Source organism: Pogona vitticeps, chromosome 2, assembly GCF_051106095.1.
Source record: "Pogona vitticeps strain Pit_001003342236 chromosome 2, PviZW2.1, whole genome shotgun sequence".
Taxonomy (NCBI): domain Eukaryota; kingdom Metazoa; phylum Chordata; class Lepidosauria; order Squamata; family Agamidae; genus Pogona; species Pogona vitticeps.
Genome location: NC_135784.1, coordinates 130516633 through 130533558, shown reverse-complemented (window position 1 = coordinate 130533558; position 16926 = coordinate 130516633).

The following is a 16926-nucleotide window of genomic DNA, read 5'->3' as shown; positions in this document are numbered from 1 at the left end:
CATCCTTGTTTCCAAGCCATACAGCCAGCGTTTTGTCCGAAGACAATCTTCCGTGGTCACATGGCCAGTGCGACTTAGACACGGAACACTGTTACCTTCCCACTGTGGTGGTCCCTATTTATCTACTTGCAATTGTATGCTTTCGAACCGCTAGGTTGGCGGGAGCTGGGACAAGCGACGGGAGCTCACTCCATCACATGGATTCGATATTACAACTGCTGGTCTTCTGACCATGCAGCACAGGCTTCTGCGGTTTAGCCCGCAGCCCGTATTAACCAAATTCAGCAAACACAGCTGTTCTTGGTATGGAGAGAACTCTGTTGTCTCTGCTTATCAAAGAAGTGCCCGTTCTTTCCATTCTGAGGATGAAGAAATTTGGGGATTTTAGAAGATCCTTAAGAAAATTAATTGAATGGAATTTGTCCTTATCCCTAGCTGGGGCTTCATAAGGATTGATCTGTTGGAAGAGCATCTCACAGTGTAAGCATCCCTCAGTCTCGAGAGACTATGATAACATGCTCTGAATAGAGGTCTTGGAACAGTGTCTAGTGTGGCTGAGAAGACCAATTCAAGAGTGACAACCCCTTCCACACTGAAGGCAAATACTATGTGCCCCCCCCATCCAGCTCCCTGATTTTGCTGGTTTCGGGACTGCCTCTTTGCCTCAGCCCACTGAAGAAGTGTCTCTTCAAATTGGGAAAGGCCACGCTGCACCGCCTGCCTCCAGGCTGAACACTCATATGTCAAAATTTCCCATTTGTTGAGGTCCATTCCTGAGGCTTTCAGATCCTGCTTGCAGATATCCTTGTATCACAGCTGTGATCTCCCTCTGGGGCGATTTTCCTGTACTAATTCTCCATATAGGAGATCTTTTGGAATCCGACCGTCAGCCATTCTCACAACATGTCCAAGCCAATGTAGACGTCGCTGTTTCAGTAATGTATACATGCTAAAAATCCCAGCTCGTTCCAGGACTACTCTATTTGGAACTTTGTCCTGCCAAGTGATACCAAAAATGCGTCGGAGGCAACACATATGGAAGGTATTCAGCTTCCTCTCCTTCTGTGCACAAAGAGTCCAGGACTCACTGCAGTACAGGAGTGTACTCAGGACACAGGTTCTATAAACCTGGATCTTGGTATATGCCATCAGCTTCTTATTAAGCTATACTCTCTTTGTGAGTCTAGAGAACATGGTAGCTACTTTGCCAATACATTTATCCCACTCAACATCTAGGGAGAAAGTGTCAGAGATCATTGAGCCAAGGTACACAAAATCATGAACTGTGGCATCCAGCCTTGTGGCCCCTGCTTGTCCTTCTATCACAAAGGCTCACATCGTGTTTTCCTCTCACTGCCACCAGTAGATTACCTCAATCCACAATACAAACGATGTATATCAGAACACTTGTCTGTAAACAGGAACAGAACTTATTTATTGAAGTGAAGCAGATTGAATTATAACAGAGGTTTCTCAGAGAAACATTATACACAAGCAAATCATTAACAGTTCTCTCAGTACATACTTCTTTTCTCTAGCTATATCATTACCACCTTCCCTACCTATTTTCTTAACCAGCTTTATTTCTCAGTATTTGTTCCCTCTCTCTCTCTCTCTCTGACTAACCAGCCCTTATCTCTGACTCCTCCTTCTCCCACCAAACCTCATGTAGCTGCTGACTCCACTTCTCCAGTCCTCTCGTAGGCTCATGCAAATCAGTTCATGAATATGAATAGCATGAGTGACAATCATCACATGAAAAACCTCCAATTCTTGTGTGGAGATGGTAATAGAGGGAGGTGAGTCCATGCCCTGGCCCATGACTTGTGTTTTCTTCAGGCTGATTGTTAATCCAAAATCTCGGCAGGCCTTACTAAAACAATTCATACGTTGTTGGAGGTCTTCAGCAGAATGGGCAACAACAGTTGCATTATTGGTGAAGAGGAAGTCCCGCATGCATTTCAGCTGGACTTTGGTCTTCGCTCTCAATATAGAGAGATTAAAGAGCTTTCCATCTGATCTAGTCCGGAAATTGACACCTTTTGTTTCAGTTCCAAAAGCATGCTTCAGCATGATAGCAAAAAAGATCCCAAACAGAGTCAGTGTGAGGACACAGCTCTGTTTTACTCCACTTTGGATGCCAAAGGGATCTGATGTTGAGCCATCAAAAACTACAATGCCCTTCATATCCTCATGAAAGGACCTGATGATGTTAAGGAGTTGAGGTGGACATCCAATCTTGGGAAGTACTGTATTTTAAAAAGGCTGTCCCTGCTAATCAAGTCAAAGGCCTTTGTGAGATCTATGAAAGCCACAAAGAGTGGCTGTTGTTGTTCCCTGCATTTCTCCTGCAACTGTCTGAGGGAAAATACCATGTCGGTGGTGGATCTATTAGCTCGAAATCCACACTGTGATTCTGGATAGACTCTGTCTGCAAGCACCTGGAGTCTCTTCAGCACAACACGGGCCAGCAGCTTCCCTACAACGCTGAGAAGAGAGATACCACAGTAGTTATTGCAGTCGCCCCTGTCACCTTTGTTCTTATATAATGTGACGATGTTTGCATCCTTCATGTCCTGTGGTACTCCACCTTCCCTCCAGCAAAGACAAAAGAGTTCATACAGCTCAGTGCTGATGATCTCTTTACAGCACTTCAGTACTTACAATACTTCAGAAGGGAAGTTATCCTTCCCAGGTTTCTTCTGTAAAGACACAAGACTGCCAGTTATCAGTCTGTGAGTAACAATAGCATTGTTGACACAAGTGGCATACTTTGGAATCCATTTAGGATTTCACACTTAGTAATAAGTTAGGTACCCTTCAGTGATTCTTAATCCTATTGAATGAATCTTCAGCACCCATTTCTCATCCTACTCTAGTCCTGTAGTGTTTCCCTCCAACCTCCAAGACAGTCATTTTCAGATCATTCAAAGAGTGTCCAGGTAGACTGAAATGTTCTGAAACAGGTTTTGTGGGTTGCCATTTCTTATATCAGATTTATGACCATTAATTCTTTTGCATCGATATTGTCCATTGGGGGTGTGAATCATAGACTATCTATGGTCAGAGTGATGTACCCAGTAGATCTCTAGACCCTTTGTCATCTTCTGTCAGCTTTGTGAGAAAACCATTTCGGGAAGGACAAGATGATGATGGTCTAACACCGCAACGTGACCCTATGACGCAGAGATGGGCTGCATAGGTTGGAGGCTGCATGTGCCCCAACTGAACATTTGAGATGGTGCAGTCTTCCCCTGTTGCAGTTGCAGGCAACATCCCACCTACTTGTGAGGATTACAGAAGAAGCACAACAAGAAACTGAATGAGACATGACGGCAACAGAACCTCCTCTGACAGTATAATGCCTTGAAAATACAGAGCATCTCCTAGATTTCCAGAGAAATGACGACAAGATGGAAGAATGGAGGCTTTATGTAGTGTAGTGGATTGTGTTGGACTAAAAACTCAAGAGACCTTGGTTCAAATCCCCAGTGAGCCACGGACCCTCACTGATGGGTGGCAGCAATGGTGATGTGCCATGAAATCATTTCCGACACTGGCACTCTGCACACAGAGATTCACAGTGAACATCGGACGGGTTGCTGTGGTGCATGTTGTGACATCAGTGCATCTTCCAGTTCAACAGTTTCAAAATCTCCATTTTTGTCCCCTTCTTTTGGTATATTGCTCTCATCATGTGTGTCATCATCTCACTGCTTTCTGCTTGACTCAGTTTTTAAAGGCGTTAGCACTGCTGAGCTTGGCAGGAGCGGGGTTCAACATAGTGTCCTTGCCTTTCAGGGGTATCTGATGTTCGTCCCTTGTTTGACAGCTCTCCTTTGTTCATCAAAGTGAAACACATGCCTTATTCTGACTTCACCTGTTTTTAATTTCATTAATTTATAGCCTTTCCTGCCAGGACAAAGCCAAGTAAAATAAACTGTTCTGTTCTAGAGTCCAGTTTTGCCTTTTCTGTTTTCGTATAAATTAGGCTTTAGTACATAGCCATTCCATTCGGCTCAGGAGTCTTGTGCAAAATACCCTGCTCGTCCAGAAAGGCTTGTGTGTGGTGTGAAAGTGACTCATCCCCACGGATCATCTGAAATGCCTTTCAAACATATTGCTCACTGTGGCCGCATAATTCTTTAGCATCTCATGTGTCTTACTCTCCTCCTTCAGTACCTCAAGAAATCACCCTTAAATTAAAATATGTTAATATATATCTGCTGTGCCTTAGTGATGGCACATTAAGTGGCCCACACTGGTCACTGTGTATTAGATACAACATCTTACTGCTCCTTCTCTCTGTTCTTAGTGGGAATGAGGGGCTAACATCCTTTTCTGTAATACAGCTTATGTACTTACTTGTCTGTGCTATTTGCGTCACGGTTCACCTTGATACCTGTTGCAAAGTTGTGGTCCTGAAGCATTAGCATGCTGCTGTCCTTTCCAGTACTGAATCAAGAAGGCAAAGGCCTTCAGCACTAAGTACCCAATTAGTCTGGGGTTCGAGTCTTTCATCCACTGTAACCATTGCAAGGGCATGTGGTTGGTTACCAGCAAAAGGGGGGCACCCGACAGGTAGTAATGCAACAAGAAGGTGGTCCATTTGATAGTGAGGGCTTCCCTTTTTATTGCCATGTACTTCTGTTCCCATGGAGGCAGCTTGCAGCTCAGGAACAGGATGGGGTGTTCCCCATTCTCTGAATGCTGGGCCAAAACAGTCTCTAACCCCCTTTTTGAGGTATCTGTGAAGAGGATGAATGGCTTGCTGAAGTTGGTGGGGTGTCTTATGGAGGATGAGTGAAGTCTCCGTTTGAGTTAATCAGAGGCCAGCTGTTCCTTGGCATCCCAGTGCACCTCCCTTGGGACTCTTTTGTGGATGAGGTCTGTCAACAGAGTCGCAATCCCCACAAAGTGGGATATAAATTGTCTGGAGTAGCCAGCTAGGCCCAAGAACCGTTGCACTTCTTTCTTTGTCCAGGGTTGGGGCCAGGAGGAGACTTTGGATGTTTTGTCAGCTATGGGCCAGATTTCTCCTCCCCCTACAGTGATCTCCATCCAGGTTGGCCAAAACAAACATTTGGGCCAGGATGAAGTCTTCTGCTGCCAGGCTCAAACCTGGGTGCAAGTTATGCTGCCTAACTCCATTTACTTCTCAGCCTCCCCTACCACTGCTGTGGCTACCCTCAGGCCCTGCACTAACTTCTCTACGTGCTTCCAGACCTTCTGGAAAAACATGGAGCAAGAAAGCCCTGACCTTAAGCTGGTGCTTTTCTTTCCCTATAGTTACTCAGACATGAGTGGTGACGTAAGGCGTAATGCCCTAATCGACCCTTCCAGGGGCTTGCCAGGTTGGGGTCGTAGCAGGATGGTGCTGCAGCCAGTATTGGCCAAAGCCTTCACCTGTCATTCATCAACCAGCACATCAGCCTTCCAGCCCCTTCCCTACATTGGCCAAGATGCAGTCCATGACCAGGCAGTTTTTGTGAGAATGTCCCTCCTCGCTGCAGGTGAAACAAACTGGACTTTTATTGTTCTGGACTGGAGCAGTTCCTGGCAAGCCAGTTTCTGCTGGTATAGCCAGCAGGATCAGAGTGGGGGCAGCAACAGACCCAGACCAACCATGGTTTTGTTAGTGGGATGGGGCCTCACACTCCAGGGCACCCACTCATGTGGTTGTCATTTTTCAGGGCCTGCTAGAGCTCCCAGATTCCAGGTCTTCTCTATACCCCCAGTAAGCTTCCAGCATGCTGATTGTACTGTGGCCATTGCTACTCACTCAATGGTGATTAGAAAGGACTCCAGGTCATTGTCTGGGGGAATCTTCTGTATCCAAATAGAGGAGGGACTGGATCCATGACATGCATGGAGTAGCCATGGCTTGTAATAGTCCTGCCACTTGCTGCTGATCAAGTGTTCCTGCATGGCTCCGGCAAACCACAGCTTCAGTGTGAGCATCATGCCCTGCACCCCCTTCCATGACAACACTGGGAGTAGTTGCAGAAACAGGCTCCTTTATTGAGCAACAGCACTTTTAAAGGGACAGCAAGGGAAAGCAAACAATTCTAGGTGCCAGGGAGTTAACTTCACTTCTTTCTTCCTTTAGGCGCTGCTCCTGCATATTCATTACTGGGAGGTGTGGAGCCCTGTCTCCTCTACCAGGTCAAGGACCCTTTGCAGGTAAGCCAGGTGAGGGTGCTGGATGCCCACCATCAGGTGTCCGTGGAGGCAGGTGGCAAAAGCTTCCTGAATTACTACAGGTTCCCATTCTGTAACAAGGGAAAGAGACTTTCCTCTCCTTTTTAAAGGTAGGAAACAAAATGTTACACGAGATCTGAACTCTGGAGAAATATTCTTATAATTTAATTGGGAATAGAAATATTTCTCCAGTAATGAAACCTTAGCCCATGTATCCTAATTAAAATTAATTTTAATAGCAGAGCTCTTATCCTCACTGCCTCAGAAAATGTACATGGAATGAAAGGAATCAGATGGTCAGAAGCAATAAGACTTTTGTGATTCATCTGAACTCTAACCAGTATTTGGCTGAAGCAATTAGTCCTTTGGATTTAGAACTATGGCACTGGGAGAGGTCTAATGTTTGGCTGCTAATTCTTACCTCCTTAGTGCTGTGGCATTGATCCGAAGTGCTTGGGCTCAATTCCAAACCTCTGGAAGGGAAGGCAGGTATGTTGAATAATCTTGTTTGAAGAACATATGTACAGTTGAGTTCTATAGGGATGAACCCTTGGGTAGTGGCCATTTAGTGATTCATTGGTTTTGAGTATGTCAGCTAACCCTAGAGCCTCTTCTCTTAGTGCCTCTGTTCCCATTCTTTCTTCAGAAGTACTCCATCAGTGGGGAAAATGAAGCACAAACATCTCTTCAATAACATTTACTATTAGTTGTAAGCAACAAATAGTTGTAAGCTTCTCTGCAATCAGCCTTCACCATAGCCTAAACATTGTTGGTTTTCTGCCTTTGATATTCTGTTTAGTTTAAACACTTGTAAAATTGTTCAATAAAATGGATAAGCCAAATACTTTTCCTTTTATTTTTAATTAAACATTTTGAGTTTTTTGAACAGGTGCAGTCTATGATCACTAGAGTAATTTTTCCACTACTGTAAAGCACATTTATTCCCAAACTGTAAATGTAAGCCAAACAGTTGGTTAAAATTACACTCCCAAAGGTAAGAAAATTCAAACTGCTGCTCTACCCCCACTCCTCACTCAACAGAGGGGCACATTGATGCACTTTTTCTGTACTGTCTACCCCAAATAAATACAGAAGGTGAGCTCTACGATTTGATTCTCTAAAGAGAAGATAACTGTTTCACTTATCTAAAGCTAAGCCTAGTAAATGCAACAAGAATTCCTTCCTCCAAACAAAGTTCAGACACATAAGCTTCTGATGATTATAGAATGGATAGACACATGCTACAAATATGTTGTCCATAGATGTTGACACTGGCTATGCCTACATTTCAGTTCTTCTGCACCAGTAGTGATGCAATGTATAGGGAATGGGATGGCTAAGGGAATAATGTAGTGTTTCCTGAGGTGGAAGGTAAGATAAAAGAAATCAAAGCAAAGCAAAAGCAAAGCGTGCTGCTTATATACTGCCCCATAGTGCTTCAAGCACTCTCTGGGCAGTTTACAAGTTAATTATGCAGGCTGCACATTCCCCACCCACCCCCCGCAAGCTGGGTACTCATTTTACCGACCTCGAAAGGATAGAAGGCTGAGTCAACCTTGAGCCAGCTACCTGGGATTGAACCCCAGGTCGTGAGCACAGTTTTGGCTGCAGTACAGCAGTTTAGCCACTGTGCCACAAGGCTCTTCAACGAGTATCAATCTACTCATACTTTGACTGAGGAGGAGATGATCTGTATTCTGACCTGTAATTGAGGGACCTAACGCCTGTCATGAATTTGATTATGAAAATAGAATAGAATTGTATTTCATAAGATTTATTTCAGAGCTGCAACGAAAAAGCTAGAAATCTGCTTGTGTCCAGGTGCTAATTAGAGAGAAAAATGTGCAAGGTCAGTTCTTCTCCAGCTAAAGAAAAAAAAGTTAAGAAGAGCAAGCTGACCCTTATCTTATCTCAACTCCGATGGACAAGGACATAACTTCTTAATTTAAGAAAGATGGGCGAAGAGAGACAGCAGGAGAAGGAGGGGGACGGAGAAGAGATGGAGAGAGACGACACCGAGCGAAATGCAGCCGACAGAACTTTAATCAAAAGGATTGCGTAAGAATGCTTATTTAAGATCTAGTTAGAAATTTTATTGTTTTCGCTTTATAGAGGAAATGACTGGTGGCTAAGGCTGGGGGTTTATTTTGGAAATACTAATTGACGTTAAACTAAGCTTGTTGAAATGTTATCTTTTGTAATAAAATATAAAAAGACAAATTGTCTGTAAGCTGTCTCCTTGTTTAGACCATGCTACAGTAGTAAATTGGATATTTTTGACTAAGATTGTTTTGATCTGGCCACATTACCATATTACCAAAAGAGGGTCCTAAAGTAAACAAGAGGAAGAGCAGACCTTCCAGATGGTTTATTTAAAATCGAGACAGACTTGGGTGAAGGAGTGTGAAGTCGCCTAGAGCAAAATTACAGGACCCGATTTTGCTGGCATTAGGGACTAATCATTCTGAATCCCTCTCTGTCTCGTGTAAAGGCAGTTCTAAGGAACGCTTTTACCACATGGTGGCAGCGGTGGGATTTGGTTTGCGCTTTGCTCAAGGGCTGAATTAGCGCTTGTAATTGTTTTATGAAGGCAGATGTGTGAGCAAGCAGATACACACTGCTAAATAAAGGACAAGAGAAACTTCTCTGGCGTGAGCTTCAGAGCAAAGCAGGGAAGGTTGTAAATTATTGTGACTGGAGAAGACTCCTATGCAGAAAGCTCAGGCTAAAGTGATGCAAGGAGAGATTCTGCCAGTGGCTTAAGAGTTCTAAGGAACAAGCATTGCGCTGTTTAAAAAGTGCCAGCTCGATTCACTCAGGTGAAGAGTGGCAAAATTGTTTTGAGTGTAGCAGGAGTCTATAAGGAGCAGCCAGGATAATAAAAGTAATTTAAGAGTAATTAAATAAAATTAAAAAAGGAAAATTTCCTACCCCAAGCCAGAGCCAAAAGGATTTCCTGAAGGGAAAGTAGGATTAGTCAAGGCTGACAGTTTAATTGTTTTATTGCTCCTCCCGTGCTTCGGCTAAGGCTGCAGGGAGAGAAGAAAAAAAAAGGAAAAATGGCTTTTAGCAGTCGGTTTTCACTGCCTGAAGTATCAGTAGATAAGGAGATTTTGTCAGCAATGGAGCATAGTTCCTTACTGCAGAGTGGAGCAAGATCAACAACTATTAGTAGATCGCTACAGATACCCAAAGAATTTCATATGAGGAGTGCTGTCACAAGATTTACTGAAGAAGATGCCCAAAGGTTAATGGAAGCAAATCAAGAAGTAGTTAAACCTAAAGTAATGCCAAGAAGGGCACAGCAGTACACTGGGGCGGAGCAAGTTCCTATACAGCAGGACCTGCTAACAGAGAAGATTCTTGTGGATGGCCAGAAGTCAGTCATAGGAAGAGGAATTTTAAAACACACAGATGATCGATTTGGGGCTGAAAGAGCTGCTTCTTTCCAGTTACCAGGTGGATTGCAAACGGACAGATTGTTGACTCACCAAAGAGAAGACGCTGTCCTGAGAGTTTTGGCAAATGATCCAGATGACACATGGTCCAAATTACGGGAAGCAGGACTTCCAGAGGAGGAAGAAGAAATAGTAGAAGCAGTTCAAACGGGCCTGCCTGCCCAAGAAAAAATTCCTAATGAAGAAATAACCACACAGAGGGGAACAGCTGGAGCAGAGGCTGACATTAGTGGCAATGCTGCAGACCGGTCAACTCTAGAGAATAAGTTAGCTGAAGTGATGGCTGATTTATTAGCTTGCCAGAAACAATGGGTGAATGCACACACAGCTAATGAACTTCAAACAAGAAGATACCACGAAATGAAACTACAGATTTTAGAGAAGCAAATTGCTGAGAAACAACAAGCCAGAGACTCAATATCTAACATTGACAGGAGAAACCTACCATATTACCAAGAGGGCGATGACATTTTTTCATTTTTATCACTTTTTGAATCTTCGTGTGCTGATCTGAACGTGCCAACACAATTATATTTAAAACTTCTACGATCACAAGTTTCCGGGGAGTTAGCCACCATTTTAGCAAGAAGTTCCAGCCAAAATTTAACTTGGGAACAGTTTAAAATTTTGGTTTACCAAAGAGAAGGTTTTACACCAGAACTGCTAAGGCAACAGTTTAGAAAATTGAGGAAGACCCCTCAAATGAGTTATTCTGCCCTTGCTGATCAAATAGAGGTGTTAGGCGACCGTTGGTTAGAGGCTGCCAAGGTCAATACATTCAAGGACTTAAGAATGCTACTGTATACAGAACATTTTCTAAATTTAGTACCACCAGAGTTAAAGAGTAGCTTATTGGAGAAAAATTGCACAGACCTCCAAACGTTGGCGCTCAAAACCGATGAATTAATTTCCTTCAAGAAGAGTGAACCTATTACCAGAGGAAGGCCTATTCCAGAAGTGCTTAGAAGGCAGAGTCAATACGAATCCAAGAAGACAGGGGCTCCTGAACCAAGACAGTCTTTTGCTGGAGAGCGAAGAAGCATGGGCCCTAGCCAGACTAGGTCACCCTTGACTTGCTTTCAATGCGGAGGAGCCCATTTAAAAAGGGATTGTCCACGACTGGCGGGATCAACTAATCAAGAGGAGAAGCCAGTTGGCAAAACCCCGTTACCTGCCCCATGGAGATTTCAGCAGACACCCTTACCAGCACCAAGGAGATTCGAGAAGGCACCCATACCAACTCAACGGAAATACAAATCAACAACCCCGAAAGTCAATTATCTCAGTGCAACATCGCTAGAAATACCAGAACAACCAACAGAACCACATGTAATTAATCAACTATGTAATGTGCCACCCCAGAGACAAGGAGGAGTCAATCCAATTTTTTCTGAAACCAGTGAAATGCAAGCAACAGAGCCAAGGATTGTGCCAAGGATAATGGGCTTACAAGTAGCTCAAGTTTCAACGACAGTAAACCAACAGACATCCTCAGGGGAGAAATTTTCAGTGATAGAGCCCAGTAGCATCCTACCGGAAGAACAGTTTTATTGGTCACTGAAAAGTTTTTCGGAACCAGTAACCCTACATTTTGCTTCAGGAGATGTAACTATAAACGCCTCTCGAGATACCGCCGTGGACATTTCTTCGATTAACAAACGGTTTGTGGATCCGGCACTAATCTTAAATAACCTGAGATGTCCAGTAAAAACTTATGGATCCGGAGAAGTAATAGAGAGATTCGTACCATTAATCTACGTGCAAATTAGCTACAAAAATTGGAAAGGCGCAAAATATCTATTAGTGCATGAAGGTAAACCCGATTTCTTGATAGGCAACGACTTGGCGTTTCTTAACCACCAACACACTTTAAAATCAGCTTCCATACAAGCAGTGACACGTGCGCGAAGCAAGGCAATAGAGCAAGTCCCAACTGAAGATAACTCTGAGGAGCAATCAGATGGTCATGTAACGCAACATCAACCCCTTGCAGATGAAACGGATAGTACAACTGAGATAAAAACTGAACCAGAGGATCTACTAGTACCAATGGGATCAGAGGAATTCAAACGAAAACAGATGGAAGACCCTACATTGGATTCTTTGAGGTCTCAAGCCGACAGTTACGCGGTACAACCGGTACAACAAAAAGTAACCTTTTTGTGGGGACAAAATGGACTATTGTACCGAGAATATTTTCCCAAATCAAATGATCAAGCGGAACCAGTACAACAACTAGTCATTCCAAGAGAGTACAGGGAAAAAATTCTACAAATGGCTCACTATAATCCAAGTAGCGGACATCTGGGAATCCAAAAAACGTTAAGCCGGATTTCACAACATTTTTATTAGCCCGGCATTTCCAAAAACGTCAAGGACTATGTTAATTCCTGCAATTATTGTCAAAGAACAGGGAAACGGACTGATTGTACAAAACAAAAATACTATCATGACAAGAAGGCCCGTCACCAAGAGTTTGAAGTGGGTGATATGGTACTTGTACTAAACCCGCTCAGACCTTCAAAATTGGAAGTAGTCTGGGAAGGTCCAGGGGAAATCATACAAAAAGTGGGAAATGTGAATTATCTTGTGAAAATGTTAAATTCATCCAAGAAACCAGTTATGTATCATGCAAATAGTTTAAAAATGTATAGAGACAGATCGGCAATGGTGTATCAGTGTCATGTGGCATGTTTTAAACCAGATAATGATCCTATTGACATGGTAACTAAATGGGGTAAAAGTCAAAAGATTGTTCCTAATAATTCTAATTGTAACAATGTGGGGAGAAAAATCGAACGTAATGTAACAGATCGTTGAAAAATTGTATGCTGATGTAATATGGTTACCTTGAATTTATGGTTAAAATTAACTTGTTTTCTTTTTCTGTATTAGAGATGTATTTAGCCATAAGAAAAGATATATTACTGTTATGAATTTAATACTTTGTTAAGATAAATTTAAGTTCACATGTAGTCTTGTTAACTTTTCATAATCAAATGTTAAGTAAGTATAAAAATAAGAACTTTAATAGTCCTGTATTTTGTATATTTAAGGGGGGGCGTGTCATGAATTTGATTATGAAAATAGAATAGAATTGTATTTCATAAGATTTATTTCAGAGCTGCAACGAAAAAGCTAGAAATCTGCTTGTGTCCAGGTGCTAATTAGAGAGAAAAATGTGCAAGGTCAGTTCTTCTCCAGCTAAAGAAAAAAAAGTTAAGAAGAGCAAGCTGACCCTTATCTTATCTCAACTCCGATGGACAAGGACATAACTTCTTAATTTAAGAAAGATGGGCGAAGAGAGACAGCAGGAGAAGGAGGGGGACGGAGAAGAGATGGAGAGAGACGACACCGAGCGAAATGCAGCCGACAGAACTTTAATCAAAAGGATTGCGTAAGAATGCTTATTTAAGATCTAGTTAGAAATTTTATTGTTTTCGCTTTATAGAGGAAATGACTGGTGGCTAAGGCTGGGGGTTTATTTTGGAAATACTAATTGACGTTAAACTAAGCTTGTTGAAATGTTATCTTTTGTAATAAAATATAAAAAGACAAATTGTCTGTAAGCTGTCTCCTTGTTTAGACCATGCTACAGTAGTAAATTGGATATTTTTGACTAAGATTGTTTTGATCTGGCCACATTACCATATTACCAAAAGAGGGTCCTAAAGTAAACAAGAGGAAGAGCAGACCTTCCAGATGGTTTATTTAAAATCGAGACAGACTTGGGTGAAGGAGTGTGAAGTCGCCTAGAGCAAAATTACAGGACCCGATTTTGCTGGCATTAGGGACTAATCATTCTGAATCCCTCTCTGTCTCGTGTAAAGGCAGTTCTAAGGAACGCTTTTACCACAACGCCGAGAGAGGCCTGGAAAGAAAGAACAAGAAACTGGGCCTTCTCGGCAGTGGCCCCTCAACTATGGAATAGCCTTCCTACAGAGATCCGCCTGGCTCTCTCACTGGGTGTTTTTAAGAGCCATTTAAAAACTTGGCTCTTCAAGCAGGCCTTCCCTCCTGTCAATTCTTGAATTATATCTTTCTGTTATTTCATTCCCATCTTCATCATACTATATTATTGTTTAAATGTTTTATGATTATGATTGCCTACGATTGTGATTGCGATTGTGATATTTTTATTGTTGTTCAATGATATTTTATGATTTTTGTAAGCTGCCCCGAGTAGACGCTTGTATAAATCAAATGAATAAATAAAAATAAAATTAAAATAAATAAATTCTTACTTGGAGGACATTGCTTCTATGCTTTAAATCCAAAGGGTCTTGTTTGTTTGTTTGTTTTTCATTTAAAGATCTGTCCTTATCTGGAAATTCAACCATGGCAACTGGACTTCTTTGTTATTAGGCTGAAATGCTTCTCTACTTGTCCAAGTAGCTTCTTCAGTCTGATGAGAGTTGGTAGGAGACCTCTGATGTATTCTCCACATTGGTTTCACTGCCCCCTGGTCTGGATAGGCTCATTAAATGGACAAAGGACTGGGGGTAAGTGAAAATCCCACCTCTGCAGTCCTTCTCCACCCATTGTCATGAGTTGTTAATAGTGATCTTTCTGGTGTGTCGATGGATTTGAAGAACAAAGGACACTCATTTGATGACCGAGATATACTCATTTTGAGGGAGGGTTTGAAAGAGGGGTCCGGGAGGCCATACATGTGCATATAGAAAATCCCTCACTCAACAGGGGTGGAGGCCTTAGATACAATCTGTCTCCTATTTATCATATTGTCCTGTCTTGTGTTTCTCTATTGTTCAACTGGGTGTCTGCCTTGTGACATGACTTGTGCCAACAAATATTTGTTGTTATAAAAAGGTTTCCACAAAGTGGGCGAGTATAGTCTGTTTGTTTCTGCAGGGAAGACAATAGGACAATCAGTCATACAGCAATTATTGGTTGGCTGGATAGCTTAATTAGTTTGGTATCTGGCTGCAGAGCCAGAGGTTGGGAGTTCAATTCCCCTGTGCATCCTTGAAGCCCCGCAGCCTGGGTGGCTTTGGGCAAACTGCGCACTCCCAGAGTACCCTTGGTAGAAAAGAATGGCAACCCACTTCTGAGTATTCTCTACCTAGAAGACCCTGACAATGATTGCCAAAGGTCAGAATCTACTTGATCGCACAAAATTACTATTATAGAGCCCTTGTAAAATACAGCTGTAGCCATGGTTCATTCCTAGGACAGCGTGCTTGAGATTTTGGTGGTGTGAGAAGCCAGTTAGTGCAATTGCCAATCAGTGACTTAGCTTCCTTGGCATAGATCAGGTCATTGCCTTTTACATGTCATCTGATTAGACAACTGTAGCTAGTTCTGAGGTGACAAAAAACTCTTTAAGCCCTTCAGGCCATTCTGCAGTGAACACACCCTGGAGTAACAGAAGCTTTTAACATTTTCACCCCAGTGTGTAGCTTCCCCTTTGACAAGCTCAAGATATCAGGGTAAGGAGGGGGTGCATCAGGATTGGGAGGGAACTATGATACAGGAAGTTTATATTAGCAGTGGTGATATTTCCTCTCTCATTTTCACCTCAGAAGTACACAAGTTTGAGATTAACACTAAAGGTCTTGTTTGTGACTGATAAGAAGGGTGTCTATCCTTGCATCAGCTCAGTGTCAGGGAGACTGATATCCAGGAAGATATTATTTTCTTTCTTTCTTAAACTGTTGAAGCAGAGTCACACAAAGCAAGTTCTCATGTTAGCTGGGTAAGTTTATCTCTTATCAAGACACCAACTACAAAGTATTATCAAGTTGTTTAGCATATATAATGCCAAACAATTCATAGAATGGTTGTTCTGGGTTTTTCGGGCTCTTTGGCCATGTTCTGAAGGTTGTTCTTCCTGACGTTTCGCCAGTCTCTGTGGCCGGCATCTTCAGAGGACAGCAACCTGTAGAATCATAGCATAATAGAGTTGGAAAGGGCCTGTAAGTCCATAAACTCCAATCCATTGCTCAATGCAGGAATCTAAATCAAAGATCTGATAGACAGTTCTGTCACTTCCTCTTGAATGCCTCTAGTGTGGCAGGACTCACCACCTGGTTAGTTCCATAATTGGTTCCCTTGTAGTACGGTTCTAAAAGGAAGTTTTTCCTTATAATCGAAATCTGGCTTTCTGTAATTTGAACCCATTGTTATGTGTCCTGCACTCTGGAGTGACTGAGGACAGATCCTGCCCCTCTACGGTATGGCTATTTTTCAAGTATTTGAAAAGTGCAATCACATTTCCCCTGAGTCATCTTTTCTCAAAGCCAAACATGTGCAGTTCTTTCAATCTTTCCTCCTAGGGTTTGGTTTCCAGTCCTCTGATCATCCTTCTTGTTCTCCTCTGAACTTGCACCAGTTTGTGTGCATCCGTCTTAAAGTGCAATGTCCAGAGCTTGATACAGTTCTCAAGATGGGGCTTAGCAGAGGGGAACTACTGCTATACAAGATAGCCTTCAATTCTTAACAGCCTTGCAGACAACAAATTTTTCCAGAGGATAAGTTGCCTCAGTGTCATAATATGACACTGCCATATAAACCATATCCAGGACGTTGCTTCAGAATTCCTCATATCTGAGGAGAGTCTGGGTTCCATATCAGTTTTATACTCAGCTACAGGGTCTGTGCCTGAAATAACAGTAAGTACTAAACAGACTCATCTGTTCCGGCTTAAGTTCCTAACAGAGTAACTTTGCAGATCTGATTTCTAGCTCTCATCCTGAGTGATAATAGGTGTTAACAAACAGGGGCCTCCTTGAGATCGTTTTGGTTGATGTCCTTGGATCAGCCATAATTCCAAGAAATGAAACTCATACCATCATATTCCTGCTTCTAGCTCCCTTTTTATATATATTCTCATTCATTTTACCACTTTGAAAGTGCTGTTAATACCTATATATTGTGCATGATGAGAGAGTAAAAAAAGTAAAAATGTCTGGATACAGACGGTGCTTGAATACAGCAAGGGGTGCTATGTTCAAAACAACATTCAAATTAATAGGGGAAGAAAGTTATCCCTTTACTTTTTATGAGGTCTTCCCTTAGCTACTGTTTTTGTAAGGCCAGGAAGGAGAGACAATTTGCCTGGGAAGAGGGAGTCACTGATGGGGCTGAATTTCATTAAGTGTCTGATTATCCTTTTCTGAAAGTTCTCCCTCTGCTCAAACTTATTTTGAACGTGGTACTCCATACACAGTAGTAGTCTTGTGGCTTCAAATTAATTATGAAGGATCCAAAAACGTAAAAGCGTGAAGGGGAGTGGACACCATGTCTG